General features: G+C 37.9%; 1 protein-coding gene across 2 annotated transcripts in view; it reads left to right on the top strand.

Annotated features, from left to right (window-relative positions):
- Nucleotides 1–1,141: 1,141 nt before the first annotated feature.
- tiam1a (TIAM Rac1 associated GEF 1a) overlaps nucleotides 1,142–16,943 on the top strand; it is a 47,986-nt gene continuing 32,184 nt past the window's right edge. For both annotated transcript variants that reach the window (XM_052567354.1, XM_052567353.1), the window contains exon 1: nucleotides 1,142–1,359. The gene's annotated coding sequence lies outside the window, so the exon portion shown is untranslated. The remainder of the gene's footprint in view (nucleotides 1,360–16,943) is intronic.

Genomic DNA, 16,943 nt, shown 5'->3' with positions numbered 1-16,943 from the left:
GCTGTGGTTTAAATCCCTGATCTCCACAACTAGGATCAGTATATCAGTTTCCCACGCCCCCCTCTCCCACTGATATACTAGCTAGAGGCAGATATGTCCCACAACATTGCACAACATCTCTGTTTTCAGCTATAAATCTACAGAAAAACAAGGAAGTTTCTCTCTATAGGCCTGATCTGTAATGTGTGTTATGGACTTTGGACAGGCTAGACACCTTTAATTTTACACGAATGAAAATGCGCTTTTGAGTGAGTGGTCCATTTTTTCAGTAGAATACATTGTTCTATATCTTAGTATTGATTGTTCAGTGCAACATTGAAAATACTTGTCTTTGTATAATCTGACCATTAAAAAAAAACAAAAACATTTTTTTTTTTACATAGATTAGACATAGACATGGGAATACTTTATTGACATTATTTTTCCACATACAGCTTTCCCAAGCATCAGTACACATACATAAAAACACGTTGCATTACAATTTAAAACTTTAACCTTTGATTTTATACTAAGCTGTACTGAAACAAATGAACAAATATTTTAAAAATGTTTGACTTTTATTTTACATTTTTTGTTATCTTTTAAAATCTTTTCTTTTTTTATCTTTCAGATAATACCACAACATAATGTGTATACCTTTTTATTTGACTATTTTATATAATTCTACTCTTATTATACCACAACATAACACACACACACACGCACACACACACACACACACACACACATATATATAATGTATTTTAATTTATTTTACATACATAATACCACAACTTTTTTAACAGTCATTTTAAAGTTTTTTATTTATTTATACTTTATAGTAAAATAATTAACTGCATGACATACATGTATTATGTTGTGGTATTATGTGTATATGTTCTTGTGTGGGTCTTGTGTAAACAAGTATGTTATCTTAGGGGCTCACAGGCAAGCAATTTAAAAGGAAATGGGGGGTGTCTCAAAGCTTAGGGGCAAAGACCCGGGCTGCGTGCTGGCAGAGACTCTGTTGATCCAGAGGAGGTGAAATGAGAGAGAGAAGGAGAGGGGGAAGAGCGAGGGGGGAGGTGAGAAGGAGAGGGGGAGGAGAAGCAAATGGAAGAACGGGGAGGGTTGTGCAAATGGGTGAGAAAGAGAGCGGTAGAGAGTGCACACACACCCCTTTCTGCGATCTCAGCGGACAGACTCATCCTCACAGTGTGTTGTGGAGTAGTGATAGACAAGAGACACAGAGACGTGCAGGATTACAGCCAGTACTTGGAGGAAACATTACCTGTATGAACTGCACTAGAAGACATTCAAACTCCTGATATTTAGATACTTTACTAAGGAACAAAAACGGACCTAGGATTTACCTCTGAGGTATGCCACACTGCCAACTGTATTTCCATGCTGTTTTACTGTCTGGACATTTATGTCTGTCCTTTGGACTTTCTATGGGTCCCCTGGGACTGTAATCGAGTGGACGGATGACAGTGATAAATACCACACTGCTTGGTTGATAAGGTTTACTTGCCTTTGAGGCTTTAAAAGTCTGTCTTGTGTGCCTTTGTTGGACAATCAATATGCCGAGTGTATTTAGGTGTGTTTGTGCGGTTTGTTTTGAGAGGTCTCAAAAACAAACAGTTCTGTGGTCATAAAAACCCCTCATCTAGATAGAAATGCTTGTAAGCTAAGGAGGAGGATCCGTCAGGGTATTCTCTCTCACATGCTGCCTTTGTGTGTGCGTGTGAATTTTCTCACTGTACGCAGTAAATCTCCCAAGTTTGCTCTATATTTTTGCTGTTCTGCCACAAATTGCCTTCAGTGTTAATATTTTTTTGTAAGTAGAAATCTTAAGTTGACAACATGCTTTTAAAGAATATACTGTATTTGCAGTTCTGTCAACAGATCTGTGTGTAAGAGTCTGTCTGAAGTGTTTTGCAGCCTGTTTAAGTTCTTCTGTGTTATCTCATGAATAATGTGCCTCATTTAAAAGTTTTACTGTAAACCGCCAGAGCAGCTCCCAGATAGTTCAGTGTGTGTTTTGTGTAGGAGTGTGTGTGTGTGTGTGTGTGTGTGTGTGAGTGTGTGTGGTCTACAGTCTACAGTGATTTATTGTGATGAGAAGACTGAAAAACCAACTGAGCTGCGATGCTGAGAAAAGATACAAAAGAGAACAGACAGCAAAGTGAAATACAAATAAGATAAAAGATGACATTCCTTTATATAGAAACCTAAAACGTTTTTAAGGAAGGTAAAGAGACAATCAAACCTGAAAGGAAGACCTAGATGCAGTCTGTCTGGGCTCTGGGGGTCACTGTTGCAGGTCTCAGCTGTTCAGTGTCAGACAGAAATGGCACACGGGGTGCCAGATTCCTTGGTCTCCTCAGGTCTTCCATCGGTGTAGTGGCTTTATGAATGAACTACTGTAGAGTGCACTGTGGAGGAACTCAGATTGGCCAAACAAAGACTCCTGCATACTTCAGTCTAGGAGCAAACAATGAACCCCTCTCTACCTACAACATTGTATCACTGACGTCCCTCTCAGAAACAGACTGGACAGAGACTATCTGTCTCTCCTAAGAGCTAATATCTGGACTTTATCATGCGCGTCTGTCTTGCTCCGATCAGACACTGTTTAATCTATCGATTTGACTCAATAAACACACTCCTTCCTTTAAAAAGGGTTCTCACACAGTCAAATTGATTTCCGAGCCCAGTAGTTTGGGTCTATAAGTAGCAGACAGGATTGTTCCTCATATACTAGGCATAAGAACTGTAAAATACAGGAGATTCTCTGGGAATTGGGAATTGGGAAGTGAAATGGGACACGTGTGTTCAAGCATGTCAGTATCCATGTGCTTGTATTTTAAACACTTTATTAGTCTAATACTGTATTTGTGTGTTTGTGTATGTATATGAAGGCTTAGGAAGGCAATCATGTTGTTCTGCTTTGCTCTGTAAGTGTGTTAAGTGGAACTAAGTAACAGAATGGTTTCACTGTGACCCTCCAGGCTTTTCTTCCTCCTTCTGCCCCACTGAAGCAGAGGGCATCAGCATTAAACATGGGGGGTAGAGAAGCTGTATGTGTGTGGGGGGTAGGAAATATAGTTTAAATGGGTCACAGCACTGCCACAGCATGTTTAGAGTATACATTAACAAAGCTAATGATTAGCTAGAGATGAGGAGATAAAGAGAGAAAGGCGAGGTTTGGTCTTCATAAAAGTGTCTGAACAAAAAAAAAGAGGGAGGTAGAGCACTACAATTTAAAAGTTTGGTTTGGAGAGAAAATACTTTTTTATTTAGCAAGGCCGCATTACATTAATCAAAAGTGGAAAACAACAAACAATTAAACTTTCAGCAAATAGAAAAAGGCATTAAGTTAACTTTGACTGGTTTCTGTTGCACCTGCATTTGTTCTTTTTTAAATAGGTTAGGAAATTGTTTTGAGAGTTTTTTTCAAGGCGTTTATCTCTAAACTTGTTACAGATACTATAAAGTAGTTTCATACTGTTTTTCTTTTCATGCTGCGATCAAACACACACAGTCATTGTTCTCACTGACAGCTCATGAATACATATAACCTAGAAACCAAATGACAGAAAGAATCAAACAAGAAATGCAGAACCATTATGGATTATCTGTGATGTTGTGTCCTCTGTAAAACCATAAGGAATAGTCTGTATTGAATGAGATATTATAATCCTTGTGTTAGATGTGTATGTGCTAGACCTGACAGATATTCCCTGTTGTCTCTTTCTAATGTCTGTTTCTTAATGCAGCGTGTCCTCCATTCATTCAGCGTGTCCTCCTCTTTCAATATTAGCACTTGACTGGTTGTTTAAGCGTAGACGCACAGGAGGTGATGAGGAGGGGGTAATGGGAGACACAATGAATTAGAAACATACATTTGTGGCTTTATTTCACTAATTCTGTGTGTGTGTGGGCAGTGTAGGTTTCAAAAAATGTACAAGAAGAAAACAAAACATTAATGATGTTACCATATTTCCCATAAGGTCACAATATCTGACCTTTTACCTTTAACTTCTATAAAAGGCTGGAGAGCAATAGAACATTATTGAGTGAAGTATTTTTTTTCCCTCTAAGTACTGTAATTTTTAATAAATGCTTAAATTAAGGGTGTGTGTAAATGGTCTTTCTGACGTTTGTATATGTCATGCTTTTTATAAAGATACAAGAAACATCTCTTCTGGTCTAAATCCTGTAGAACCAGTGAAATTACATTTCTAACCCTATGGCAGGAAGACTCACACACAAATGCACTGTTTTAGAAGTCCCATTCCATAAGGAAGTGATTCCTGCAAAACCAAAAGAAAAACAAAGTGGCGGTGCAAGTTTGGATAAAGGAACTGGAAGTACGTCCATGTGTGTGTTTAAACTCTAGTAAGGTGATCTTTGTGTGAGAGAGAGGGTGCAGGAAGTTGATAATGGACTGTTAACACCAATATCAAGCATCTTTAAGACAAACAATTATATATTGAGGAAAATCCACAACCGTTTAACCATTTAAATTTACCGGTCACAATAAAGGCTTTGATCTGACACATTTCAGATCACTTTAATCTTCAAAGATCTTAGGACCACAAGCCTGTTGAGACGGGCCACACAGCTGCAGGCAAACCACAGATTACTTACTCATTCACTTAATGACTTTAGTGAGACTATTGACAAGAATAATGTTACGCTTTTACGCTCAGGTAAATTTGTGTGAGTCTGAGAGTCTCAAAGAAAAGAGACACTCAGTTCTTGAAAGGACAGTTCACCCAAAAGTGAAAATTCTGTTATCATTTACCTATCCTCATGTTATTTCAAACCTGTATGACTTTCTTTCTTCTGGAGATCACAAAGGAAGATCTCAGCAAAAGCTTTAAGAAGATTACTTTTATGATACTTTTGTAGTTGTATTTTTCTATTCAGTTTGGATCTTGACAGCTCTGGACTTTATTAACATTTATTGTATCAAAAGGTGTTCCATGTAAATGATGACATAATTTTAATATGAATTATCACTTTAATGCTGCTTAATCTACTTTGTTTCCATCTCTGTTTGTGACTAACATCCTTTTAGTATAAGCACAAAAGAGACTCCCTTTCAGCACAGGTTATCAACAAGAAAAGATCGGCTCTCTCAATATCCTCCACTGACCTGGAAGAGATCTGATCTCGGTCTGAAAGGAGATAATGCTGTTGCATGCTGGTCTATTTTACTTTCCAAATTAGCTTTCTTTTAAGCAGAGACCTGAGTGTCTTCATTCGTGCCTTGTGGCATGCGGGTGCAGGTCTTGTTGAGCTTCTTCCATTTGTTTGTTTGGAGAGGTTATGTGGATAAAAGCAGCATCTTGCTTTCAGCAAAAGCTTTTTCTGTTATTCCAGCTCTATGCAACACAAGTACACATGCTGGGAAGCTTCACTGTGGCTTTTACATACAGCAGGGTCAGAGGATTACAATAATATAAAGTCACACACTTGCTGCCTGGGGCATTGTGGTCCCGTTCGAGGAAGATTACACTCTTCGAAGTGAGACACACATTTTCTCTTTGTTAGCTTGATGGTGTAAGGATCCTCCAGGCAATGTGGCGTTAAAAATATCACAGATGCAATCTCTGAATCCTGGCTATAATATTTATTTTCAGCTGGACCATAACTATAACTAAGTCTATATATTCTGCTGTAGAATTTAACCCCCCCCCCCCCAACCGCTCCATGAGGTTCACTTATGACCAAAAGTTTAGTGAACCAAAGTAGAAATAGTAGGTTGTGACTCATTATCACTTGCGGCATACCTCATGGCTCTGTTTTGGGGCCTTTTTAGTTATTTATAGATGCTCATTTGAGAGGATCAGTTGTTTAAGCCCAAGACACACCAAGCCGATGGTCAGCCATCAGCTGCCGTCGGTGGGCGTCTGTCGGGCTAATTTGTTAGGTGTGCTCCACACATCGGCTCTCATCAGGCTCACGTCAGCAGAAGTTTGCCCGATTCAACATGGAGGTTCAGTTTAGCAAAAGAGTTACTGTCCGAGATTTAAAGCAAAAGTGAAAACAAGCATGTCAATGAAGGCGATACAAACTGAATAGAAGAAGAGTTCATATGTTAATGTTCTCCTAGATAGGGCATTAGTATTATAGCAATATATAAATGACTAATTTATGTGGACTGGGAAAGGACATTTGTACTTCTGGTGTATATTAAATGCTTAGATATGATCCTATCAATGCAAACTTCTGTTTCATGAATTGCAGGATTTTGGCAGAATGAGCAGCCTTCTCATTAGCAGTCTGGTAAAGTGTGTTCACTGCTGACGCACTTTGATGAGACACCTTCTGTGGGACATCACAGCCTGCTGAGGGGGAGAAAGTGAGATCTACAGTGTATATGGTTGGATATGTGAGTGTGAGTGGTTTTTTTGGCTGTGTGCTGGCAGGACATGTGTGAGATGGAGGTGGATTTTAAAGGACAGGTTGGTCAGCAGCAGTAAGTCTAGTTCTGAATTGAGCCTAAATAGTGTCTGGCACTGATGTGGTAATGGGGTATTGATCTGTAGAGGTTTGGCCGATGGTGTGCTTGTGCTTCAGAAATAGCTCTATTGTGTCTTTGTGGTAAAAGGCTGAGTCTCACTAGCACACACACACAGACACACACACACACACATACAAAATATCATGATGAAGAGATAAGATTAATTGCCTTCCAACCGTATAGAAATCATCCAGCACTGGGATCTAGCTTTTTTCACCCATAACCACAAGCCAGTATACATTCATGGAGGGCTTGGATAGTTCCTCTAAAGATAGTTCTACTTCTTGTAAAAGAGAATAGAACAATGTAGCAAAAATAACCGTATTTTCTATATTTTGCATTCAAACAATACGAATATACAATATAAGGTATAAAGAATAACTTTTTTTTTGTTTTGAACAGATCTTTCTTGGCTTTATCCAGCACTACTGGTTAGCCTCTGACTTTTAATTTGACTTTAAATTTTAGAGAGATACATAAATTGAAAAAAGAAAGAAATGAATGAATAGTCGGAAAGCTATTCTTCTAAAGAGCTTTTATTCTGTCTTTGCTTTTGTAGTTTTTCTGTCTGTCTTCTGTTTGCGTGTGACATTCCTGTCCTTTCAGGGCCCAAAGCAAAAGCTCAAGTCTTTCAACTCCCTGCCCTTTTTTTCCTCTCCCTTCATTTCTTGAAGGGGCACTTTGTTTGTGAGGTTCTGCTTGTTGACGCAGGTGCAAAAAAATGAAGCTAGAGAATAAGAGAGTGGCAGAATGAGAGAATTACAGAACCCCTGCACTCAAGATTACCCCTCCTTTCCAAATGAAGTCTCTTAAGGTCTTAAAAGATGGCTTGAGGCCTTATGAACACACTTATTTCCTCTCTCCAGACCTGTCAGGGCTTGTAGGTTGTTTTCATCAGCTGTTGAAGTTTCTGTCCGCTGGTCTCAGGTGTGCTGAGAAGGGGCTGTAGAGTACCTTGTGTGTGGCTTTCAGTGCCTCCTCCACCCCTCTTTTCCTTTCCACTGGGGCTTCCTGCCAGACGAGAAGAGCTGTTGGCTTCGAGCCAAAGTCTTATCCTACCTCTCATTCACCGTCAGCAGCAGGAATCCCAAAGCTATGAGTATGTGTGCTCGTTCTGGATGTGTGAACTGCCAGCATTAGTGGCCATTCTCTCACACAACACTTGATACAAGATACCCATGTGTGTGCTGAGAATTAGTTCAGCCTGAGCTTGCCATGGACCTACAGACTGGACATTAAGAAAACTGTGATCTTTACAACTCTTTCCACTCTGAGATATGACTTGGTGTCTTGGCATTTCAGTTAGCGGTTTGAGTCCCCGTCCACACGGAGACGGAGCTTACCCCAATCCGATCTTTTTTTTTTCCTCGTCTCAAGAAATATCCGCGTCCACACGAAACCGCATAATGATGTAGTATACATGCCAGACCAGTATGTGGCGCTGTAATTCTGCCACAGAGATACACTAAAAACAGAGAAGAAGACTTGGACTATGCTCATAAACCTTGCGCGTGGTACACAAACGAACATGGAACAATACATTTATTAATCAGTGTTAATGTTAGTTAATAAAAAGACAATCGTTCAGTGTTTGTTCATGTTTTTGTTGCTTTTACGTGACGTAGAGGTGTCTGACTAGGGGGGAGACGTGGGCTGATGACGTCATCGTCTAAGAAAATATACGGATTAGCCGTCCAGACGAAAAGCAAAGACGGCGTTTTCAAATTTATCCACTCTGGGACCCAGTTTCAAAAAAATAGCGGTTTCACCTGATGAAAACGCCGGATCAGTGTGGACGAAACGCCTATCCGATAAAAAATTTATTCACAGAAACGCGTCTCCATGTGGATGGGGCCTCAATCTGACCGTAGTACTCTTTTTGTAATAAAAAGCATCTTTATACATCTAATGCATTTTTTGGATGTGGTAGAAATCTGGAAAAAAATGATTTTTATTTCTTGTAGTGAATCATTTTATTTTATTGTTTTATTTTTTATTTTGTTACAGTGAACCAGTTTTTTTTTTTTTTTTGTGGTTTTTCATTATTTGAGAAATGCGCACAAGTCTTAACAACTGGATCTCAAGTAGTATTTTATTTTATTATTATTATTTTATATATATATATATATATATATATATATATATATATATATATATATATATATATATATATATATATATATATTACAATAAACCATTTTTTGTTTTGTTTTGTTAGATTTCTCATTATATGTTGCAATCAATTATTTATTCAGCCTTTTTTGATTTTATCATTTTATTTTGAATTTATTAAATATTTTATCCTTATTTTTTATCATGTTGCAATGAGAAATGTGAGAATTTGAGTAATGTGCATCAGTCTCAATGATCTGATCTGAAGTAGATTTTTTTTGTTGTTGTTAATCAGTTCATGAAGTGTATGTAAAATCACACATAAGTATCTGCAGCTGTGAACAAATCCACTATTTTCGCTCCATCTTTCCCCATATAATGAATTATGGGAAATTCACTTTTGTTGGAAACACTGATAGTCTGGCACAGTATATATATATATATGGCTGTACAAAATGCCTTGGACATTTATGATGTCTGATATGCCTCATGATTATTTTATTATATATATTAGAGTTGAAGAACATATTAGGGCTTTTCCCAGGATGACCTCAACATACATTTTAAAAACTGTCTCTTTCTATTTTGATATTTTAGCTTTGAATAAGAAAAGAAAACACAGCAGAATCAGACATGCTCATCCACATTCATGCTTTTGTCTCTTGCCCTGTCGATTTCTCCATCTCTCTCTCTCTTTCCCCCAGACTGGCACTCTTTGTTCAAGCGTGTCATTGGAAGTGTGTAAATCGTGAGCCCTTCAGCCAAACATTTCTCCCCTCTGATCAGCGAGAGGACCCATCTGCAGCCCTCCTCCCCCTCTTCCCTTCCTGCATGTCATCACTCCATTTTCCCCAGACAGAGGACACAAATTAGCCCCATTTACACTCCATTTCCCCCAACTTCACTGCCTCTAACCTGATAATGACTGGTGCATCTAGATGAATTAGGATGATGGCGATGAATTGTGTGCTGGTGTGGAATCAGAATATAGACATGAGTGTGACCATAATGATGAATCTCACACACACCTGAAAAAATGAAGCAAAATGCCAGGAGAGGCCATGCGTTACAGTGATTTCACTGTGGGTAAGCGGTGATGTTATGAAGTGGAGGTAAAACCACTGTAACACATGGTCTCAAGTGACTTGCTGCTTTGTAGAAAATGTCAGCACCTGCAAAAGGATTATAAAACACAGATGTTCTGTTAATACTGTTTACTGATGCCCAGCAACATAGCAACTCGCATTAATATGGAACTATGAATATATGGAATTTTGTAAATAACAGTCACTATATTCCCATCATATATCATATCGGTGATTTTAATTGAATAGAAAAAAACAACTATAGTTATAAAGTTCCATTTATAAAATAAAATAAAAAATAAAAATAAAAATTCATAATAAAAATACAAAATAAAAATACATTTAAAATAAAATTAAATAACGTATTAATATCTCAGCACTTTTGCTTGAACGCTTTGCAAATGACTTTTCACTAATGCACTGTCAACAAAAGCCCAGATCAGAGAGATGAATGTGACTTCAGACATTGAGAGAAAGTGTTTTTGGGTCCCCTGAGAGTGTATGTGCTCCCCACAGTGGGTCTCGGTTAGCTTATTTTACCGGAATAATTCTGGAACAGCAGAGTCTGTCTCCCCCTCAGAGAGGTTTAAATGGGTTGAATGAGAGCAGCAGACGAGATGTGCTAAGCTCTGTGTTGGAGATGAGGAAGCCTTTGAGGAGCAGACAGTATGACCGCTGCACTTAGAGAGGGGTTTATATGAGACACGATAGGGCTAGTCCTGAGCCAACTTCATCCCCAGGTCAGCAGCCTTCTGAAAGAGAAAGATTTACAAGATACCCCCTAAGGATTTCGAAAGGAACTTAGCCACATATTATATGATGTCAACCTGAGGTTTACATTTGTAGATTACAGTACACATGTGAACCAATCCATGAACCTTTTTTTTTTTTTTTTTACAGACTTTGATTTTAACACACCTGATCCACTTTTTGAAATCCACATTCTTTTTCATTTTTTTTTTTTAATGTATTTAAAATTTAACTTTAATTTATTTATTTTTCTTTTCTTTATCTACCTTTTTTTGACAACCTGATGTCAAACTGATCAGCATGGGATGTCACTCTGCTATATTATCATTCTTTCCTCTTTGTTCATTCATCATCACTCTATCATTAACACGTCTGAAAGGCAGAGATAACATGGTGTTCCAGGTCATGGTGCGTTATTGAACAAAAGAGAGGAAACCGGTATGGTGGTCCCAGAGGAAGCCACAATCCTCCTCCGCTCTGACCGATGGCAGACAGATTATCTATGAAGTCACATTATAGATTTAAAGCTATGAACCAATTTACTTTTTTATATAATGTTTACCACTGGCTTAAAAAAGTGTTTGCCATATTTGTTGTTGTACTTATAAAAGAAGCAATCACATTATAACATAAAAAATGACAATGCCACATTAGAAACAAAAAGATGGATTGTCTGAGGTAGATGGGGGGGGGGGGGGGGGGCTGTCAGAGTCACTGGCGTCCGCCTCTCATTACAGGTTCATTGAGCTCTGCGGAGCACAGACACGGTCAAGAGCCGAGGGACATGATGGAGGAGTCCTGTCCTTTCATTTGGATTAATGGACAGTTCGTATCTCCTGTCGTTTGATGGTCTTAAGAACTAGTCCTATGGAAATGGTTACCGATGCTGTCATGCTGAAGGCTATACAATAGGACTTCCTTTTTTCGCTAATTGGAGAAACGTTCAACCTTTTTTGTTGTAGTTTGAAATGAATGATTGAGCTATTGTAGGTATATCGGACTTTAAGGATGTTGAATGTGAGATGGGTGTTAGAACTGAAAAAAAAAAAGATTATTACATTTCGGGGGCCTTTGTGACACTGTTATGGATAGGAAAGAGGTGACAGGAAAGAATGAGGAGCAGAGGGGGGATGTGAGGAGGAAATGACCCCCGGGTCAGGCAGACGGAAGTGCCACAATTCAATAGCACTGCATTAAAAAAAAAAATTCTACAAAAATGTACATATTCACTTCTCTTCAGTTTTATTTAGATTTATTGTTTATGTAATATAGGATAATAAACTAAATATTAAATTATGGATTTAAAAAATGGTAATCTATTTTTTCATTAAAATACAAAAACAATTGAAAAATTTAAATATATCATCAATATATATATATATAAATGTTTTAATAAACGTTTAATATTATTTAGAAATTATTATAATATAATATAACAAATAGGTATTATATTATATTATATTATATTATATTATATTATATTATATTATATTAATGTTTCATTGTAATATATTTTTAAAATAGAAGTTTATATGAACTTTATCAAGACGTTATTCAACACTATTTTCACGTTGAACCGATGTGAATATTTCTAGGTGCTTGTTTTTCTCCCTCTTTCCTTGAAAACGATGTTAATCTTTCCATCCTGGTGTGGATAAGGTTTCCATGCGTTGATACAAGTATCACAACTATGTGAAGTGTCCTTCGGTTCCTGTGGTGATAAGCTTCTTATGAAGTCTCCTCTTTAAACTCTTCTTAACCCCTCTCACTGTCAGGCTCTCTCTTGTTCTCTGTCACTCCTTTTTCTTTTCCATTATTCCTAAGAGTGTTTCATCGTGGCTTTCAAGTCCCTCTCATCTCAAGCTAAGTTGCTCATTCCCTGTCAGGAATCCGTGGAAAAATGTGTGAAATGGGGATAGTAGCCCGTGGGCAGGGTGGGTTTCTGGGTGCTCAGAATTTCGGGTATTGTTTAAAGAGACATACGCCAATTAGCAGTGAATGTGGATGGACTATTAGAGGGATCTTAAATTGGTTTCCCAGGCACAAAGAAAAAGGTCAACACTATTACAGGGGGAATGGATTTATGGAGCTCCCGTGAAACGCTCGAAGCACTGTTTGGAAAATGACCTGCTGGGTTTTCATCTCAAGTTCTGTTCAACATGTTTTTGTAAAATAGTTCTTAGGCGTGTTGACTAAGCAGAACTACACTTGTTATGAACAGAAAACAAAGCAGAGGAGCAGACGGGAAGAGAGAGAATGTGTTTCCCTTGTTCAAACAAAGGTGGTTAAAGGATAAAAGAGAAAGAATAAAAGAAGTCCACCTATAGATCACACCACACAAAGGAAAAAAGAAAAAAGATGTCAGTGCAGAAATAGAGGACTTAAGGGAAAGAGGCATTATTATCTGACACCTGAGAATTTGTGTGTGTTGTTGGGTGTTGGAGGGAAGTGTGTATGGGTGGGGACTGTGTTAAAAGTGTCAAATATTTGGTGGCCGTTGTGGCAGGAACAAACAAGCTATTTTCTCTCCTATTGCTAGTCAGTCAGAAGAGACATGGTGATTGTAAATACAAACAAAACAAAGCAAAAGTTTTTGTGCTGGTGACATTCTATACTATTTTGGGATTCATTCAGCTCACAATTTCATTACAGCATTTACATGAAAACTGTGACCACAATATTCAGCGAAAACCTCTGTGGATTTCTGTAGAATATATAAAATAACTGGTCATGATTTTCGTATAATTGCATGCTGTTAGTATAGCTGTCAGTTTGAGTCGGGGGAATATGTATACATAAGATGTAGCCAGTAAAATTCTAAAATGTTTTTGAAAGAAGTTTGCTCAACAAGGTTGAGGTTGAAATTATTTGATCAAAAACACCATAAATGTTTTTTTTTTTAAATGTGATTAATCCAGTCCTCAGTGTCACATGGTCCTTCGGAAATCATTAATATGCTGACTCAATGATAAAAAAAACATTTCTTATTATTATCATCAGTGTTGAAAACAGCTGCTTAGTATTTTTGTGGAAACAATTATATATATTTTTTCAATTGTATATATTTTTTGATCAATTTAATGCATCCTTGCTGAATAAATGTATTTAAAAAACATTACTCTATGCATCAATATCACATAACAACTCAAATCATAAAAAAAGATGTGAAAGAACTGATGAATCAAACTTTCACAAAAATATTGGAATATTTGCTACTTTTGTTGCTACTGAGATGGTCTTTAGAAAACAAATGGCCAAGTAACATCTAGTATATTATCATAGCAAAGCTGTGCTGTACTGTACGGGCCAGCACTAGTATCTATGGGGTAATCAGTCAGCAGAGACAGACAAAGAGAGTGTGGGCAGTGATTATTCTTGTGTCTTTGTCTGCGCTCTCTCAATTATACTAACAAGAGTAGATTGTGCACATGCAAAATGACAGATTCCATCTGAGGGAACAATGGAGCATTTCTAATCCAGTCTCTCCTGTGCTCACTCGCTCTCCTTCTGTCTGTCTGGGTGTGCAGTTAAAAGCCCCGTAGTCTCCCTCAACTCAGCGCAGCAGTGCTGGGCTTTGGGGAGATTTTAAGCCTTGCTCTTCTGCCCCAGGCCTTAAAGACAAGCAGGAGAAACAAAAAGACTAAGTATTGGACTAATGGGAGCAGGTTTGTGTTTGCTTTCCCCCTCACTTACATTAGTCTTCACCCATTGCTTTTCTTTGTCTAGTGAGCATCTTCTCTTCCATAATAAATGTCTAATAAGAGCCTCCCAGTGCTTTTTTATATTTATATAAGAATATCTGACTGAATTAAGTTAATTAAGGCTGGGATTTGGCTGTAGTTGTTCTCAAGCTGGCCTGTCTGTGCTTTAATAATTTATAATGTGATAAAAGGAGACATTTCAGATGACTATACTTCAGTAATTGTATATTTTGTGACTCGTCGCTCCACTTTTGAATTTTGTTTCAAAGAGTTTTATCCGTTTCACACCCACTTATACCTTCCTACCATCTGTCCACTCCAGGCTTACTGTGCGCTACTATAAACTGCTTTATTAGCTGCCATATTCCTCATAAAGATTGGGAGTGTTTTGTCACCTGTAGGACTGTATTGGCGAGAAGTAGCTTGAGAAAGCTAAAGACAGTAAAGCTGTGATAACATGCTTTTTTAACAGTCGACTCGTGCTGGTGATCTATTCTACAGCCTCTCTTTCTCCTCAAACAAAAGAGTGTCTGAGGGAAGAAAGCGGGACGTTCGGTAGAGTCAGTCCGTTTCATTATTCCATTACAATGCACGCCCTCCTCACGGTGTGTGTTTGTGTGTGTGTGCTTTAATAACGCAGCTCAGGCTAGCACATCCTTCACAGTGAGGGACGTGAAGTGGAGGAGGTGTCCTCCTAAGTGCCTGTGATTAAAGTTTCACAGTGAGACACTGCAAAGCCCAGCAGGCCGTTCCACCACCACACACCCTTCCTCCATCCTCTCCACCTGCCTGCGCCCTGCAGGAGACGTCCGGCTCCGAGACAAACAAAACATCTAACGCATTCACAAACAACAACAACAACACATACGAGCATCTTATCTCACGTTTTTTTGAGTTTTACGTAGTAATCGTCACATTGTGTTTGTGCTAGCAGAGAGTATATTGTCGTCACCCTGAGATTTATCACATATTATTACCGCTGAATCCCAGCATCACGTAGGTGAGGAGAAGGAGAGAGGGAGAGAGAGTGGGTAGCAGGTCGCTCGGTTCATTCGCTGACTCACGTTTGCCACTCCGCTCATCGGGATCACGGATTTCTCATCGATTTTCACTAACCTTTTGGTTATGACTGCACTGACATTTTAACTGTAGATCCCTGCTGAGATATTCCATCTGGAGTATGTTTTCAAAGCCGAAGATTCTATATTTAATGGAATCAGATCATATGGTAATAGATCTGTGTTTGATTAGCGCACATATGCGTATATACTATCACAGCCCACATTAAAAGGGGAAACAGACAGTGGAAAGGGAAGTTGGCGGCCATCATGAGCAGCTATTTCCATTTAAATACAGCTTTGATTTTCCAGAATGACTGGAATCATCAAAAAAATGCATGAAAAGTTGAATGCACATGAATGCCACCACAATGTCATAATTACAAATTTTCTTTGAGCCAGGGTTTCCAAATTGGGGGCATTTCAGTGAGAAAATATAGCAGCTAGTTTTAGATGCTGCATCTATTGTGTCTAAGTTGGATGTGCAAATAACGACAGAATTTAATAAAAACTAGTGCTGCAAAAACAATTAATCGTGATTAATCGTATTCAAAATTAAAGTTTATGTTTACATACTATATGTGTGTGAACTGTGTGTATTTATTATGTATATATAAATACACACACACACACACACAGAGACACACATATATATTTATAAAAAACATGTTAGATTAATATATAAAATATTTTTATTCATATATTATATAAATTAAATACAAGTATAAATATATACTTTTTAATATATATGTATGTGTGTGTATTTATATATACATAATAAATGTACACAGTACACACACATATAGTAGTATGTAAACAAACTTTTAGTTTGAATGCGATTAATCGCAATTAACCATTCTGCAGCCCTAATAAAACATCAAAAGGGCAAAAACATTTCACACAATTAATTTATCATTCTATTTAAGTATAGTTAAATAAAAACCTTGTTGTACATCGCCATCTTGCTCTGACCAAAGTGATTTAAACACTCCTGACCTCATAATCACAGCTTCTCAACTCATAAATACCAACTTCCCATGAGAATTTGATTGCACCCATATGCTTGCATTTCATAAAATGTGACCCAAAAAGGTCTCAAGTTGTTCTTTTTAGCTCAAATGTGGTTAAAAGACTCTGTATATTGTCATGCTAGGAAAAGGGGAACATTAAACAGTTTATGAGTAACAAAGCAGATATTGCGCAAGAAAGCATTTCCTGTAAAATATATATTTTAAATAAGGCTGACAGGATAGCAGATTTACGTAATACATGCAACTCTAAGAATAGCATGAAATGGGAGCTTAAAGCTATTGAAAAACCCATTAACTTTCCTTCGCTATTGAAGATGTTTTTTTCCACCGCAAAGTTTTACATCACACTTGAATCGCTGATATAAAGGCTTAAATATCATGTGGAGGGCAAATCTAATGGTAGCAGCATGAAGGATGAGGCTTGGATCAGGAAGAAGAGAAGGGAGGCCGGAGCTGCGAAACAAGTGAACTACAGCGAAAAATGGGGTCAACTCTAGTTTATGTAACTCTATAGCAAGGTTAAGTAGACTGCAGTGCAGTCCTGAGTTTTTCTACCACTACTTTCATGTATACAAACAAACATACACACAACAGCCAGTTGTCGTCCTGAGGATAGACATCATCAGATGGGTCTCTATCTTTCACGTTATTGGCCTTAAGGTCTTGTTGACCCTTACTGCTGGAGCTGG

Source organism: Carassius gibelio, chromosome B10, assembly GCF_023724105.1.
Source record: "Carassius gibelio isolate Cgi1373 ecotype wild population from Czech Republic chromosome B10, carGib1.2-hapl.c, whole genome shotgun sequence".
Taxonomy (NCBI): Eukaryota; Metazoa; Chordata; class Actinopteri; order Cypriniformes; family Cyprinidae; genus Carassius; species Carassius gibelio.
Note: the sequence above shows the minus strand (reverse complement) of the source record. Positions and strands in the feature narration are given on the sequence as shown.